The sequence below is a fragment of the Vipera ursinii genome (genome assembly GCF_947247035.1).
Source record: "Vipera ursinii genome assembly, chromosome: 2".
Lineage (NCBI taxonomy): Eukaryota > Metazoa > Chordata > Lepidosauria > Squamata > Viperidae > Vipera > Vipera ursinii.
This window is the reverse complement of record NC_139513.1, coordinates 186958927-186974706: the sequence shown is the minus strand read 5'-3', so window position 1 is coordinate 186974706 and position 15780 is coordinate 186958927.

The following is a 15780-nucleotide window of genomic DNA, read 5'->3' as shown; positions in this document are numbered from 1 at the left end:
CTTTATTTAAAGAAAGACTTATCTGATCAAATCAAGCTACCAACATTTTCTATGGAAGGATTCTAGTAACTGGAAATCAGAGGTTCATTGTCTCTGCACAGAGATGTTCAATTCAGCACTTCCATGCCTTCCCCTTTGAACCGAGCTGAGTTCCTCAATTTATGCCTGGTCACTTAAATCGACTGTTCGAAGTTACAGCAGACCCCCAAAAGGGACACACATAGAAAGTGCAAATAACCAGACCTACATGTGTAGAGTTCAATTTGTTGTTCTATGCCTGTTTCACAGGAATCTCCCCAAACTGCCAGCTTTCACCGGGGAAAGACTGCATAAGGCTCAAAGGCATTCAAGGGGAATCAGACCTTGTCCTCTTGTATTTATATAATGAGTTCAGACTAATTCCCTACTTGATCCCTCCTCCCAATTGGGAGGGCTGCTGTCCAACATCACGACATGGTTTCAGAGTTCTGATGTTGATTCACACACACCCCATGATCAAGTGACTATCATGATTTATAATTGCTAGACTCAATTATGGTCATAGCTTTTATTTGTCCTGGATTGACTGCTATGAATAATATTTGCTAGGAGACATTTCATAAAGTTCCATGAAACCTAACTGGTGGTTTCTTCTGATGACCAAACAAAAAAAGGAAAAAAGTGATGAAGTCAGGTAATCCTCGACTTACAACAGTTCACTTAGTGACTGTTTGAAGTTACAATGGCACTGAAAAATGTGCCCCCCAAGCCACAGCTGAGCAAGACACCTGCTTGCCCACACGGCGGCACTCTTTCTCCTGTCCGAGTTTTTCATTGTTGTGAGCATTTCTGTTGAGGATTGGCAGCAGGGGTGTGTGTGGGGGGGTTTGGTTTTTATTCCCCACCCCTCTGCTGGGTGGTTGCAGCAGGTTTTGGTCACTTCACATGACCTTGGGACACTGTGACCATCATAAATATGAATCAGTTGCCAAGCATCTGAATGTAAATCACAAGACCCTGGAGATGCTGCAACATTCCAGCTGATCGGCGCTTCTTCTGGGCTCAGCAGAAGTGCCAGGATCAGTGCCAAGATCCAGCTGGAGCCTGGCGCTGATCCTGGTGCTTCCGCTGAGCCCTGACAGCCCTGCAGCTCCAGCCATCTCTCGCTCAGGCTTGTGCGGTGCTGCCACTGGTTCAGCTCATTCCCCTCCCCCGCTACCACTTTTCTAGGATGGTTACGTACCACCTGCCAGGTGCCAATGTACCACAGGTGGTACCCGTACCACTGGTTGAAAAGCCCTGGACTAGAAGACCTCCAAGGTCCTTTCCAGCTCTATTCTGAATTTGATTCTAATATTCTTAAATACATAATCCTGTGAGCTACCCTGCAAATTATTACAAGACCATGTGGAATTTATCCCTAGAAAGTTTCCATAGATATTGTTACTAAGCCAATACTCCCCATTCTATATTTGTGAATTTGATTTTTGTTTCCTAAGTAAATAACTTTCCATTTGTCTCAGTTAAATCTCATTTTGACATTTTTCAGTTTATTTCACTAATTTAACAGGATTGCCTAAATTTTATTTCTGTCTTCTAGGGTTATCTGGACAAATTTTGTGTCAACTAAAAATTTAACAAGCATTCCTTCTATCACTTCACCCAGCTATTAACTAAAATACTGATGTATGCAGGAATGAACCTTATGACACCATACTATATTTGATCTTTCTCTATGATATCACAAAGAACCATTTATAACTACTCTCAGAACAGTTTTAAAGCCTGCTGTATATTCATTTATGCCATCCAGCCAGTGGGAGCCCATCCAGAAATGAAAGGACTTGCAAGGGAAAGTGCTGTGGTTGGCCTCCTTTAATTTTATTTTAAATGTTTATTATGTTTTGTTTTGATTCCTTTATTTTTGTATTTTTAATTATATTCAAGTAATCCAGAATTGCCTTGGCAAATTGAGCAGCCATATAAATCCAATGACTGGGTGACTGATTGACTGCATAAATAAATGATTATTAACTAATTTGCTAATCACAGCATTGTGGGCTACTGTTAAATGTCTGTATTACTTCTGAAGCTGGGAAGGCAAGAACCAGCACTACTCAGGTCAGAGAATCAAACTCTCAAACTCAAGACTAAGAAAAGAATGACCAAGAAACTGCTGACTCAGAATGGCAGGAAAAAAATATATTTGGGCTGATCCATGTAGACAACACACACATGTGTCTCCAATATTAAAAAAGAGGGAAAAGAGGGTCCAGGAAACTATAGGTCAAATCGTTTAATAATACTTGGGAAAATCCTAGAGAAGATAATGAAGTGCAGATTTGTGAGCACCTAGAAATGAACAAGGTGATTACTAAAAGTCAGCATCGGTTTGTTAAAAATGGATCATGCCAGACTAGTCTTATTGCATTTTTTGAAAAAGTGATTAAATTAGTGGATCAGGAAAATTCTGTGAACATAGTATATTTCAACTTCAGCAAGATATTGGACAAAGTAGACCACAACTTACTTCTTGGTAACCTAGAAAAATGTGGGATAGACAGCATCACCACCATATGGATTTGTATCTGGCTGTGAAACTGTACTCAACTTGTAGTCCTTAATGAAACTACATCTACATGGAGGGAAGTAAGCAGTGGGGTACCACAAGGCACAGTACTCTTCAATATCTTCATAAATGATTTTTTTTATTGAAAAGTTTTATCATACATTTTATCTTTAACAATCCCCCCTCCCCCTCCCCTATCCCTCCCTCCCTACCCCTCCCCCCCTCCCCTCCCCCCCCGACTTCCCAGAGCTAAGTACAAGGTATAAAAAACAAAAAAAAAACAATCATAAACATCCATATGCTAACAACCATAAACTCTAAAATTTATCTCTCTCTAGCTCATATAGGATAACTACAAACACTATTAATATAAGATATATAAAAAAAAGAGAAAAAAAGGAGAAAAGAAAGGAAGACTTATTCAAATGCTACATGAAACTTTTTAGTCCCATATTTGTTCTGGATATACTCAATCCATTTCTCCACTCCATAACATAACGTTCTTGCGAGTGATCTTTCAAATAAGCCGAGATCTTTGCCATCTCTGCCAGGTCAGAAACCTTTAAAGTCCATTCTTCTATAGTCGGCAGTTCCTCCTTCTTCCAATATTGACCTACTAAGAGTCTTGCTGCCGTAATTAAATTCAACATCAGCTTAGTGTCCACAACCGTAGCATCTGTAATTACTCCCAACAAAAAAAGTTGTGGACAAAACTTTATCCTTTGCTTAAAAATCATCTGCATATTCCACCAAATTTTTATCCAAAAAGCCTTAACCTTTTTACAAGTCCACCATATATGAAAATATGTTGCATCTTCTTCACCACACCTCCAGCATTTAGGCTGATAGTTCGGATACATACTTGCAAGCTTTTTAGGATCTAAATGCCATCTGTAAAACATTTTATAAAAGTTCTCTCTTAAATTTTGAGCTTGTGTGAATTTTACGTTCCTCACCCAAATCCTTTCCCACGTGTCCATTGTAATAACTTCTTGGATGTTTTGGGCCCATTTAATCATACAATCTTTAACAAGTTCTGTTTCTGAGTCAATTTCTATCAAAGCAAGATATATCCGTTTAATATGTGCTGGACCCTGATTTCTGATTTGCTTTATCAGATTTTCATCAGTCATTGTAAAACTATTTTTCTGATCTTCTTTCCACCTGGCCCGTAGCTGAGTATATTGAAACCAAGTTTGAACAATCTTCTCATCTCGCAAGAGGCTATATGGTTTCAAACACCAGACATTTCTTTCCAAGCTTAAAATCTCCTTGTACGTAGTCACATCATGTTTAAAACCAACATTTATATTTTCTATTGCATGTTTTGGGATTGCCCACAATGGTATCTTACAATCTAGCTTATGTCTGTACTTCTTCCAAACTCTCAACAATGCCTGTCTTAAAATATGCACTCTAAACACATTATCTACCTTCTTATCATACAACAAATATGCATGCCAGCCAAACAACAAGTCGTGGCCCTCAAGATTTAATAATCTCTCTTGTGTCAAATTGATCCAATCACTTATTCCTGCTAACGCAGCAGCTTCATAATATAATTTAAAATTAGGCATTTTAAGACCACCTCTTTCACGAGTATCCTGCATAATCTTAAGTTTAACTCGCGGCCTTTTCCCTGCCCAAACAAATTTATTGATACCTTGCTGCCATTCCTCCAAGTTAGAATCTTTCTTAAGAACCGGTATCATTTGAAATAAAAATAAGAATTTAGGCAGGACATTCATTTTCACTGCTGCGATTCGCCCCAACAAAGACAATTGCAATTTTTCCCAGCTCTCCATTTCTTTTTGAATTTTCCCCCATAATTTTTCATAGTTATTTTTATATAACTTTGTATTAGAGGGCGACAGAAGCACCCCCAAATATTTGACCCTTTTAACAATCTCAAATCCAGTTAATCCTTCTAAGAAAGCCTTTTGCGAAGCTGTCATATTTTTGGCCAGGATTTTAGTTTTTTGTGTATTAACTTTAAATCCAGAAACCTTCCCATATTGTATTATTATCTCCATCAGGTCCACAACAGAGTTCTCCGGCTGGGTCACTGTAACAACCAGATCGTCTGCGAACGCTCTCAATCTATAATCCTGATCTCTAATTTGTATACCCTTAATTTTTTCCGAATTCCGTATTTTAACCAATAATATCTCCAATGTTAACACAAATAACAAGGGCGATAACGGACACCCTTGCCTTGTGCCCTTCTCAATATTACATGCTTCTGTCAGGCTATTATTAACTATTATTCGGGCAGTTTGTTTTTGATATAATGCCCTAATTGGTTGCAAAAAATTATCCCCAAAATTCATTTTATCTAAAACTTTCATCAAAAATTGCCAATTCAATTGATCAAAAGCTTTTTCAGCATCTAAAAAAATTAGCGCCGCAGGGATCTGGTTGTTCCTTTCCAAAAACTCTAATACATCAACTATATGCCCCACATTATTTTTCATTTGCCTACCACTAATAAACCCCGTTTGGTCCCCATGAATCACCTGTTGCAGAACCCTCATCAATCTATTAGCCAACACCTTAGCAAATATCTTGTAGTCTGTATTTAAAAGTGATATCGGTCTATAATTTTTAACTTGAGTAGCATCTTGGTCTTCCTTCGGAATCAAAGAAATAAAAGCAGTTCTCCAAGACGGAGGTACCTTTCCCCCCCTCTGAATTGTCTGGAACAGTTCCTTTAACGGTTTTATCATCTCTAATTGTAGATTTTTGTAATAAGCCGCAGTCAAACCATCCGTACCTGGCGCTTTGTCCACCTTCAATTCCTTAATTGCTATAAGAATTTCTTCTTCTGTTATCAATTGATTAATCCCCTCTTTTTGTGCTTGCGTAAGAACCGGGATGCTAGCATTCTCCAAATATACATCAATGTCTTTTTCATTAATCTTCTCCTTAGCATATAATTTAGAATAAAAATCCACAAAAGCTTCCTTAATAAGATCCTGTTGAAACACAACCCTTCCCTTATGCTCAATTTTATCTATATTAGAAGCCCTTTGCTTTTTCCTCAGTCTGTAAGCTAGCCATCTACCTGGCTTATTAGCATTGCAAAAGGTGTTGTGCCTGGCAAACCGCAAATTGGTTGCCACTTGGTCAGCCATTAATTTATCAAATTGTCCTCTTAATAGCTTAATAACCTCCTTAGTCTTCACATCCGCTGGATTCAAAATCAAAGCCTTTTCTTTTTCCTTAATTTCATTCTCCAATTCTTTCCTCCTGGCTTCCAAAGTACGTCTGTGTTTATTATTCATATATATCAACACCCCTCTCATATAGGCCTTGCTAGCATCCCAAACCATGTCCATAGAAGTATCCTTATTCATATTAATTTCAAAAAAATCCTTCATCCGCTGTTTACATTCTTCCACATTTCTCTGATTTCTAAACAAATTCTCATTTACGCGCCACGAGTGCCTATCTCTATTCTCCTTATTAATCTCTAGCCAAACTGGGCTGTGATCGGAAATAGTTCTTGCACATATCTTCACCTTCTTAATCCTAGAAAAAAAGTCATTAGTCAGCAAAATAAAATCGATCCTGGAAAAAGATTGATGTCTGTCAGAAAAAAAAGTATAATCCTTTTCATGCAAATGTATATCACACCAAATATCTCGCAGTTCCAAATCATCCTTCATTTCAAAAAAGGATTTAGGCAGTCTAGCATGACTTGGAACGTGCTTAAAAGAACCAGCCTTGTCCATCTGTACATCCAAAACACCATTCCAATCCCCCATAAAAATAAACGATTTATAATCCAACTGAGTAAGCTTTGTGTGAAGTAAACTAAAAAAATCAGCTTGTTGTTGATTAGGAGCATATAATCCAACTAAAAGCGTCTTTTTACCTTGTAACAGCAACTCTATCATAACGTATCTTCCATGCTTATCTGCTTCAATTAAGTCCACTGTTAAAGCACTTTTAACATAAACAACCACTCCATTTTTCTTATTCATTGCAGAAGCAACAAATTGCGTGCCCAACCTTGAGTTCGATAAATACTTTTGGTCCATAACCCTAATATGCGTTTCTTGCAAACATATAACATCTATCTTGAATTGTTTTAAATATTGAAAAACTTTCTTCCTCTTCTGTGGTGAATTTAGTCCATTAACGTTCCAAGTTAAAAATTTAGTCGCCATGCATGTCATCCCAAAGCTGTTGGAGCACATCTTTAATAGGCCCACTATCTCCTTTAGGCCGTGCTCCTCCCACTGCTTGGTTGTAAGTACGTTTTGAAAGTTCCATAAACTTCTGCTGATCTTGTTCTTTTATTTTTTTTGCTCGTTTTAAAGCAGCACGCGTCACCCTCTGCTCTCCAGGATCAGCCAAAGAAGTTGTAGCTTGATCTCCTCCAGCACCATTCTCCTCTGTCTGTCCAGCTTCAGCCTCTTGAGGTTTTCCTTCTCCAGATCCCTTTGCAGCTTCCAGAAGTGGTAGTGGGGTTGCTTTTAAAACATTATTGTAAAAATCACGCGCCTGTGTCACAGTAACCAGACGGTACCTTTTGCCTTCATGCATCGCCACCAATCCAACTGGAATCTCCCATCTGAACCTTATATCACGTTGTTTGAGTTCCTGCACAAGAAATGCAAAATCCTTCCTTCTCCTTAAAATCTTTGGAGGAATTTCTTTTAAAACCAAAACTTCTTGGTCAGCAATCACAACTTTAGTATCATAGGCAGCTTGAATAACTTCATCTCTAGTTTCCCTCTTTGCAAAATAAACCACCACATCTCTAGGTAGCTTTCTCTGTCTAGCAATCCATGAATTTACATGAAACACTTTATCCATGCATCCCTTTATTTCAGATGCTGGCTGACCCAATACTGCTTCCAGAGCCTCAGAAATCAGCTGCTTTAGGTCTTCCTTAATATTTTCTTTTAAGCCTCTGATTCTAACAGCATACTGCATCTGATAATATTGAACAAGACTCAGTTCTCTGTCCATTTTGTCTCTTAAATCTTCATACTCCAGTACCTTTACTTCTAATATGGCATTCTTTTGAGTCAGGTCTTCCACTTTTTCATCCAGATCTTGCACACATTCAGCCACACTATGCACTGTAAACAAAATGTCTACCCTCATCGCACTGAACTTCTCTTCCATCCTCTCTTCTATTCTCTCCTCCAATTTCTCCAATTTCTCCTCCATCTTTGCCAATTTATCACCCAGTGATTCCAAAATTACCTGGGCTTGTTTTTCAAGAGCATCTTGTAAATCCTTCGATGTCAATGCAGCAGGAGGAAGCAAAGCTTGCAACGATGTCTGTTGCACCGGGGAAGTTCCAGCACTCCGAAGAGTTTTTGAGGGAGGTTTAGCCGCCATCTTTTTACTTTCACTTGTTGCGCACTTTCACTTTAAGTTTATAAAGTCCATTAAGCTAGAGAGTAAAAATAAAAGTCCTCTTCACCTTATCCTCCTGCACCGCTCTGCCTGCTCCTTTTATTCCATGGTCTTTCCTTCTGGCAGGGGTGGTCGCAAACGCCTGGCTCTGCTCCAAAAATCCCGGAGCAGAGATGCTGAACAGCTGGGAGCGACCCAGGCTACGGGGGAGTTCAATCCTTCAGCCGCCCAAGCTTTAAGCTCAGGTGGCCCCAGAGAACTCAACCCCTACCTGGGGCCTCACCCCCTCCTCTTCTCCCGAGGAGGGGGCTTCCAATCCACCCGAACAGCTGATCGGCGCTGTTTCGGGTGAAAACAACACAGCTGAGCCGCGGGCAGCCCGAAAAGGCTGTCTCCGGCGCCGCACCGCCACCGGAAGTCCCTTCATAAATGATTTTGATGGGGAGATAGAAGGGGAACTCATCAAATTTGTAGATGACACCAAACTGGGCGTGATTGCTAGCACTTTGGAAAACAGACTCAAGATTCAGAAGGATCTTGACAAACTTGAACATTGGACCCTATCCAATAAGATGCAATTCAGTGGTGAGAAAAGTAAGGTCCTGCACTTAGGCAGGAAAAAAACAATCAAATCCATAGGTGATTTCAGAATCCATTTAGATTTCATTTCTAACTTTCTTTCTGTGCAAACCCAAATCGCACCCCCCCCTTGGATTCTGCCATTCCCAAGGAGGAAAGAGAATAAACATGGGAGTTTATTGCCTCCATTTTCTTTCCTTAGATGTAACTTTTTGTTTATCTAGCCTGCCTGTTACCCATCACAATAAGATCGATGAGAGGCATTTTCTCTCTCTGATCTTACGAGCAACTAAGAAAGGTGTGTGGGGGGGATTCTGGTTTGTTTCTCCGGATGTGGACACCTTAGGAGACAGCTCGGAGGGAGAAACCCTGGTAAGTGGATCCATTCCACCCATCCTTAAGACAGTGACTATATTAGCTTCCTCCATGCCAGAAGCCGTCAAAGTAAAAGCCCTAATAGACTCTGGCGGCACCCGCTGCCTCATCAGCCCAACGCTGGTGGGGAATTTGGGCATTCCGATGAGGAGACTAAAGCAACCAATCTCTTTTGGCCAGTTAGAGGGGTCCTGTCAGAATCCATTTTTATCTCATTTCTAACTCCCTCTCTGTGCAAAACCCAAATCTCACCCCCTTACTGGATTCTGCCATTCCCAAGGAGGGGAAGAGAAGACAGGGTTGTTAATTGCTCATCTCTATCCCTTAGATGCAATGTTCGTTTATTCAGCCTGCCTGGAGGCCATCACAAAAGACCAGGGAAGAAACCCTCTGAACTACAAAGAACAAAGAAAGGGGGGGGGGAAATCTGGGTTGTATCTCCGAATGGAATGTGAAGGGGAGGAAGTAATAATGTTACAAATGTACTGGGGTTTCTTTTTTCCCACGAGGGTTTTTGACACCTGAAACTTGACTTATCCGGGACTGACCAAATGGACTGAGGGGTGGGGTTTTTACTCGGGGACACTTTAAAAGTATCGATCTGTGAGACAGTTTTCAGATCCTGTCTATACTATCCACTGTCATCTATGTTTTAGTAAAAGTTCCTGCTTGGACAAACTCATCTCCAAGAGTTCTTCTTTCCTAAGATGTGGATTGGAGTGGGTTCTGACATTAGACAGGATCTGCATTAAGAGTCAACCTGGAAGGAAAAACCTTACCGGGGGACTTTGCAAAAAATACAATGTCTAACGACGAGGCAAAGAAGGAGGAAAGCCCCATGGAAAGGGAGCTTTCCCCCCAAATGAAACCCCACCAATGATCGGAAGCTGAAGCGTTATATTACTCCGGGGAAGAGGTGGTGGAGACGCACGACCACAAACTGCGGTGGTTGTTGGGTGTTGGAAGAAAAAATGAGTGGGAAAAGGCATCGAGGAAAGTGACCCTGAGGCGGGGCGGCCACCAACCTGAATGGAGGCAAGAGATGGAGAGCTCCTTGCACGTCAGTGAAGAGGAGTGATCCTAGAGAAAGCTATTGACCTGATGAAGAAAACCCTTAGCCCACTAAGAGAGGAGAAACCTGAATACCACAGCTGCAGCAGTGCCTGGGGTTGCAATTGGAGAGACAGTTGGGGGGATCTGGAACCTGCATGACCGGGGCCATCCGCTGGACCAGGAGCTGCTGCCTCAGCAGTACCCACCCCCAGCTGAACCACAGATGGGGATCAGAATGGGGGGCAATACCGCCCACTGTGCAGACACTGATCCATTCAAAGACTACCACCCCTGGAAGTGAAATTCAAGGGAGAGCCACCACGTTTGGGGTTTTTCCTAACCCAAGTCCTCAGGTATATGGAAGAATTACAAAACATCTGGCCAATTGTTAGGAAAGGTTTAGACGAAGCTAGACAAGCAAAGAAAGCACAGGCAGACAAAAAGAGAGTCGATCCTACACCATTCAGGGTGGGAGAGATGGTCTATTTATCCACAAAATACCTAAAATCCCTACAACCCTGTGAAAAACTCGGACCAAAATATATTGGACCTTTTCCAATTAAAAGAATCCCAAACCCAGTAACAGTAGAATTAGAACTACCGAAAAACATTAGGCAGATACACCCAATTTTTCACTGCAGTTTACTAAAAAGGGAACAACAGTCACCCCTACGACCAACCCCCCCCCCCCACCTATCATGGTTGAAGGAGAACAACACTTTGAGGTAAAAGAAATCCTAGATTCTACGAAACACCATGGAGCAATTCAATACTTAGTAGCTTGAATACACCTCTCCTCCTCAGAAAACGAGTGGGTCAATAAATGTCACATTAGAGCACCCAAGTTGCTAAAGAGGTTTCATGCAGAATATCCCAGATGTGAGGAAATAGTCAAAAACGCCCTTAAATCTGCTACCTCTATAGGACTGCTGGCAAAACACTTTGTACAGTCAAAAATCTCTGATGAAACCATTGACTTAATGAAAAAACAATGGACAGTGAAGAATACTGGAAGTTTCACTAATAAGCTGGAGTAATTGAACTTTGCAAGACCATAAGAAAACGTATCCAAGAAGAAATGTGTCAGTTTAATATGAAGCTTGTGAAAAAAGGCAATTGAAGAAAACAAGGGGATTAATAGAGCAAAATGCAAGCTTATAAATACAAGAAAGGTTTTTTGCATTAAAACATTGTAGAACAAGACAGGAAATTTTAGAAATAATTGGAAAATTCTATTCAGAGCTATATAAAGATCAAGATCACTCAAAAGTAACAACACCCACAAAAGAGGAAATGCCAGATTATCATAGTGAAGGAAGCATGAAGTGCCATAAAATCATTGAAAAATTGCAAAGCTTCAGGAAATGACTGTGTTACTGTTGAAATGCTGAAAGCTGGTGGTCACAATTTACATAGGTTACTAGCAAAACTATACTCAAGATGCCTCAGAAAAGAAAAAATACCTGATGCATGGAAAAATGTGGAAGAAAGGGGCCCAAGATGATTTAAAGAACTGTCGCCCAATAAGCCTTCTTTCAGCCATCTACAAGTTTTTCACCAACATAATAGCAACATGAAAATTGAGAACATTAAATGATGCACAGCCAAAGGAGCAGGCAGAGTTCAGAAGTGACTGTAGCACAATGGATCACATCCAGGTTGTTCAGCAAGTCATTAGTTCCTGAATGCCCTGGTTTGCGGTGCGCCAGTTGCGACCCTACCTGGACCGAGATGCCCTACGCACAGTCACTCATGCGCTCGTGACCTCCCGGTTAGACTACTGCAACGCTCTCTACATGGGGCTGCCCTTGAGGACCACTCGGAGGCTTCAGCTGGTGCAGTTGTGATGGGTGTTTCCCGATACTCCCATGTAACATCTCTACTCCGCGAGCTGCATTGGCTTCTGGTTGCCCTCCGGGTGAGATTCAAGGTGCTGGTGATGACCTATAAAGCCATAAATGGCTTGGGTCCGGGATATTTGAGGGAACACCTGCTGCCAGCATCAAGTTCCCTTCGTCCTATGTGCTCCCACAGGGAGGGCCTTCTCAGGGTGCCGCCGGTAAAAGACTGCTGGCGGATAACACCCAGGGAGAGGGCCTTCTCTGTGGGTGCGCCTGCCCTTTGGAACCAGCTGCCCGTCGAGCTTAGGACTGCCCCTGACCTTCGCTCATTTCGCCGGGACCTGAAGACCTGGCTCTTTGAGCTTTCCGGCCCAGGCTGAGAGTTTTAATTGGGGTTTTTATATTTCTATTTCAGGGACTGAATTTAATCAGTTTTAATTGTTTTTTAATTTTTGTATTGATGTTTTAAATACCTTGTAAACCACCCTGAGTCCTACGGGAAAAGGGCGGTATATAAATCTAATAAAATCTAAATCTAAATTATTGAATGAATAATATCTATAGCAATCCCTGCTCCTATGTGTCATGGTTCCAACAGATGAAACTCTTCAAAGAACTTCGAGGCATTGTTTTCCTTAAAGAATCTTTATTAGAGTAGCATAACATCGGCACGAACGTAGGTGAAGCCAAAATCTGAATTCCCCTCCCCTGAACACATAGTATCTAGTGCAAATCCCTCCTATAATTAAGAGTCATAAATCACATTCTCCAATTAATTTGAAATGCAGGCTTTCCCTCTAGTTCTCCAACCTGCCATTTCTTAGCGTCTCTTATTTCAGAAAACCTTGACTCTCATACAACTGCAATATTGTTATGTCTAACTAATTCCCATACACATTCCTCCTCCCCCCCAGTATCATCTAATTCTAACTCTAAGAGTAAAACAAAGTTAAGGAAAATGGCTGCATCTCCATATGTTGTCAAAGCAAGAACATCCAATGTTAGCAGAGTTGACATCCGGCCCACCTTACAAAAAGGATAGATCTTGTAATGTAAACAAAAGCATATGTTAGGGACTGTCTCTCAGTTTGTTAGGGTGTTTCCTATAGAACCTTTTGATGAGTGTGTCAGCTTTCACATTGCTAGATTTCACCCAAGTGGCTTCAGATAGCGAGTATCCCTTCCATTGTACTAGGTACTTCAATTTCCCTTTAAAAATTCTACAATCAAGAATACGCTTTACTTCATAGTGAGTCTGACACACCACTACGAGGGGCCTGGGTGCCTTCTTAGAGAGAGGTCTTAAAGTGAAGACCCCAAAAGGTTTCAACAAGCTGCAATGGAAGACAGGGTGAATTCTCCCTAAAAGCCTAGGGAGTTTTAATTCTACTGTTGACAATCTTTATGATGGGGAAAGGCCCCAAGAATTTCGATCCTAATTTCTTACTGGGTAATTTGAGGCATAAATATTAAGTCAACAGATAAACCTTGTCCCCAACTTGGAATGTTCTTTGAGGGGCCCTCTTTTTATCTGCCTACTTTTTATAGGTCTTGGAAGTCTTTTTTAAAGCAGCTTTTGTGGCTTTCCAAACTTCTTCCCAGCCCTTCAACCATTGGTCAAGTGTCTGAGAAGTGGAGGGCACTTGAGGGTATTTGTGTATTGGGCTGAACTCCTTACCTGTAGCAACTTTGAAAGGCGTGAAGCCAGTGCTGCTGTGAACAGAGTTATTGTAAGCCACATCAGCAAAAGGGAGGAGATTGGTCCAGTTGGTTTGTTGGTAGGAAACATAACATCTGAGATATTGCTCCACCATCTTGTTAGCGGATTTTGTGGCCCCATTGGTAGGTGGGTGAAAAGCAGATTATAGGCCTTGAGCTGATCCAATTAATTTAAGAAAGCTCCTCCAAAATGTAGCTGTGAACTGTACCCCCTGTCCGAAATTATTCATTTAGGGGTGCCATGCAGCCAGTAAATATGTTTCAAGAACAGTTTAGTCAGTTGTTGGGCAGAGGCGAGTCCTTTGTAGGCAATGAAATGAACCTGCTTTGAAAACAGGTCTATCACAGTCCAGATGACAGTATTTCCTCTACTTTCAGGTAGGTCTATTATAAAGTCCATAGCAATTTCCTCCCATGGTTGAGAAGGGTCTGCCACCAGCTGCAGTAACCCAGGGGGCTTCCTTGGAATTCTTTTCATGATGGCAGATACAGCACAACTCCTGACATAATTTTCCACATCCTGTTTTAACCCTGGCCACCAAAATTGCCAGTGGATGAGATGTAGAGTTTTTAAATATCCAAAGTGCCCAGCCTGTTTTACATCATGGCTGTGTTTGAAAGTGTTAAGACAGAGGGCTTCTGGCAAGTACAATTCCCCCCACCCCTTGTAAGCCAGACCATCCCTGCATGTTAGGGAGGTTTGATTGTCTTTGAACCATTGATCGGTGAGGAGCTCTTGTTTTATTTTCTTTGCCCCAGGGTCACCAGGATTAGGGGCCCTGTGAGGCGTGAGTTGAGCAGCAGTTTGTGGATTGGAGATAATTGCCTCATTAACCTCTTTGCTTTCACTTTTGTACTGGGTCAATCTGGATAGAGCATCAGCTAGGAAGTTTTTTCCTCCTGGTATGTAATTTAGAGTGAAGTTAAAACAGTTAAAGTACTTTGCCCACCGCATTTGCTTTGGGGACAATTTTCAGTGCTTCTAGATTTTTGTGATCTGTCCATACTACAAAAGGCACCTTGCTCCCTTCTAGATAGTGTCAACAGTTTAATAGCCCCCACCTAATTACAAATGCCTCCTTCTCCCAGATTGTCCATCTTCTTTTGCTTTCAGTAAATTTTATCGAGGTGTAGGCACAGGGTTACAAGGCTCCACTTTGGTTCTTTTGCAGTAATACAGCTCCAATGGCCACATCACTGGCGTCAGCTTGAATTACAAAGGAGTCCCCTGGGCAGGGGTGCTTTAGGACCAGTTCAGCAGCAAATAGTCTTTTTAAATTCTCAAAAGCAGTTTGACAGTCCATAGTCCATGCTAGTGGTTGGCCCGGCCACGGCTTCCCTCCTCTTTTGCCTGTTTGAGTAGTTCTGTAAGGGGTAGGGCAATCTCAGCAAAGGAGGGAATGAATTGACACTAGAAGTTGGCAAAACCTAGGAAGCTCTGGAGCTGTTTGCAAGTCTTTGGGGGCTGCCATTCAATTATAGTCCTCACTTTGGCTGGGTCCATTTCAATGCCTTCACTGGAAATTCTGTAGCCAACATAATCTAATCAGGTCTCATGAAATTCACATTTTGACAATTCGACACAAAGCTTGGCATTCAATAGTTTGTTTCTTTTCTTTCTTTTCTTTTTTTACAAGATTTTATTATTTTTTTCTTACATACAATGATAATTTTTCAACCAATGTGCTGTCTGGGTTTAAAAACACTAATACATATTTAATTCCTAATCCTTCATTCTTTCCTCTAGCCATTGATAAAATAAGTCCCCAGTTTGATAATATTCTGTTTCTTCTTTTTCTTTCAATCTCAATCTGTCCATCTCTGCGCATTCCAGTATTTTTTTAATTATTTCTTCATCTAGTGGTATTCCTTCATTTTTCCAATATTGCGCAAATATTATTGTTGCTGCTGTTGTGACGTGTAGAATCAAATATAGACTTTGTATGTATGTATCTTTTCCCAATAATTCTTTGCTTTATCACATGTCCACCAAACATAATACATGCTTGAGTTATGTTTACATTTCGAACATCTGACATATTTTTAAACATTTTGCTGATTGCAAGTGCCATCTATAAAACATAAATTTTCTTTATAAGAGGTTGACATTGTCAATTTATAATTTCTCTCCCATAATTTTTGCCATTTTTCTAGTTCTATATTATATCCAAAAAAATTGCCCATCTTATCATTGTTTCTTTAACTTGTTCACTTTCTATTTCCAAAATTAACAAAAAATAATACATTTTCTTAATTAATTTCTCATCTGAAGTTAACAAAATCTTGTCA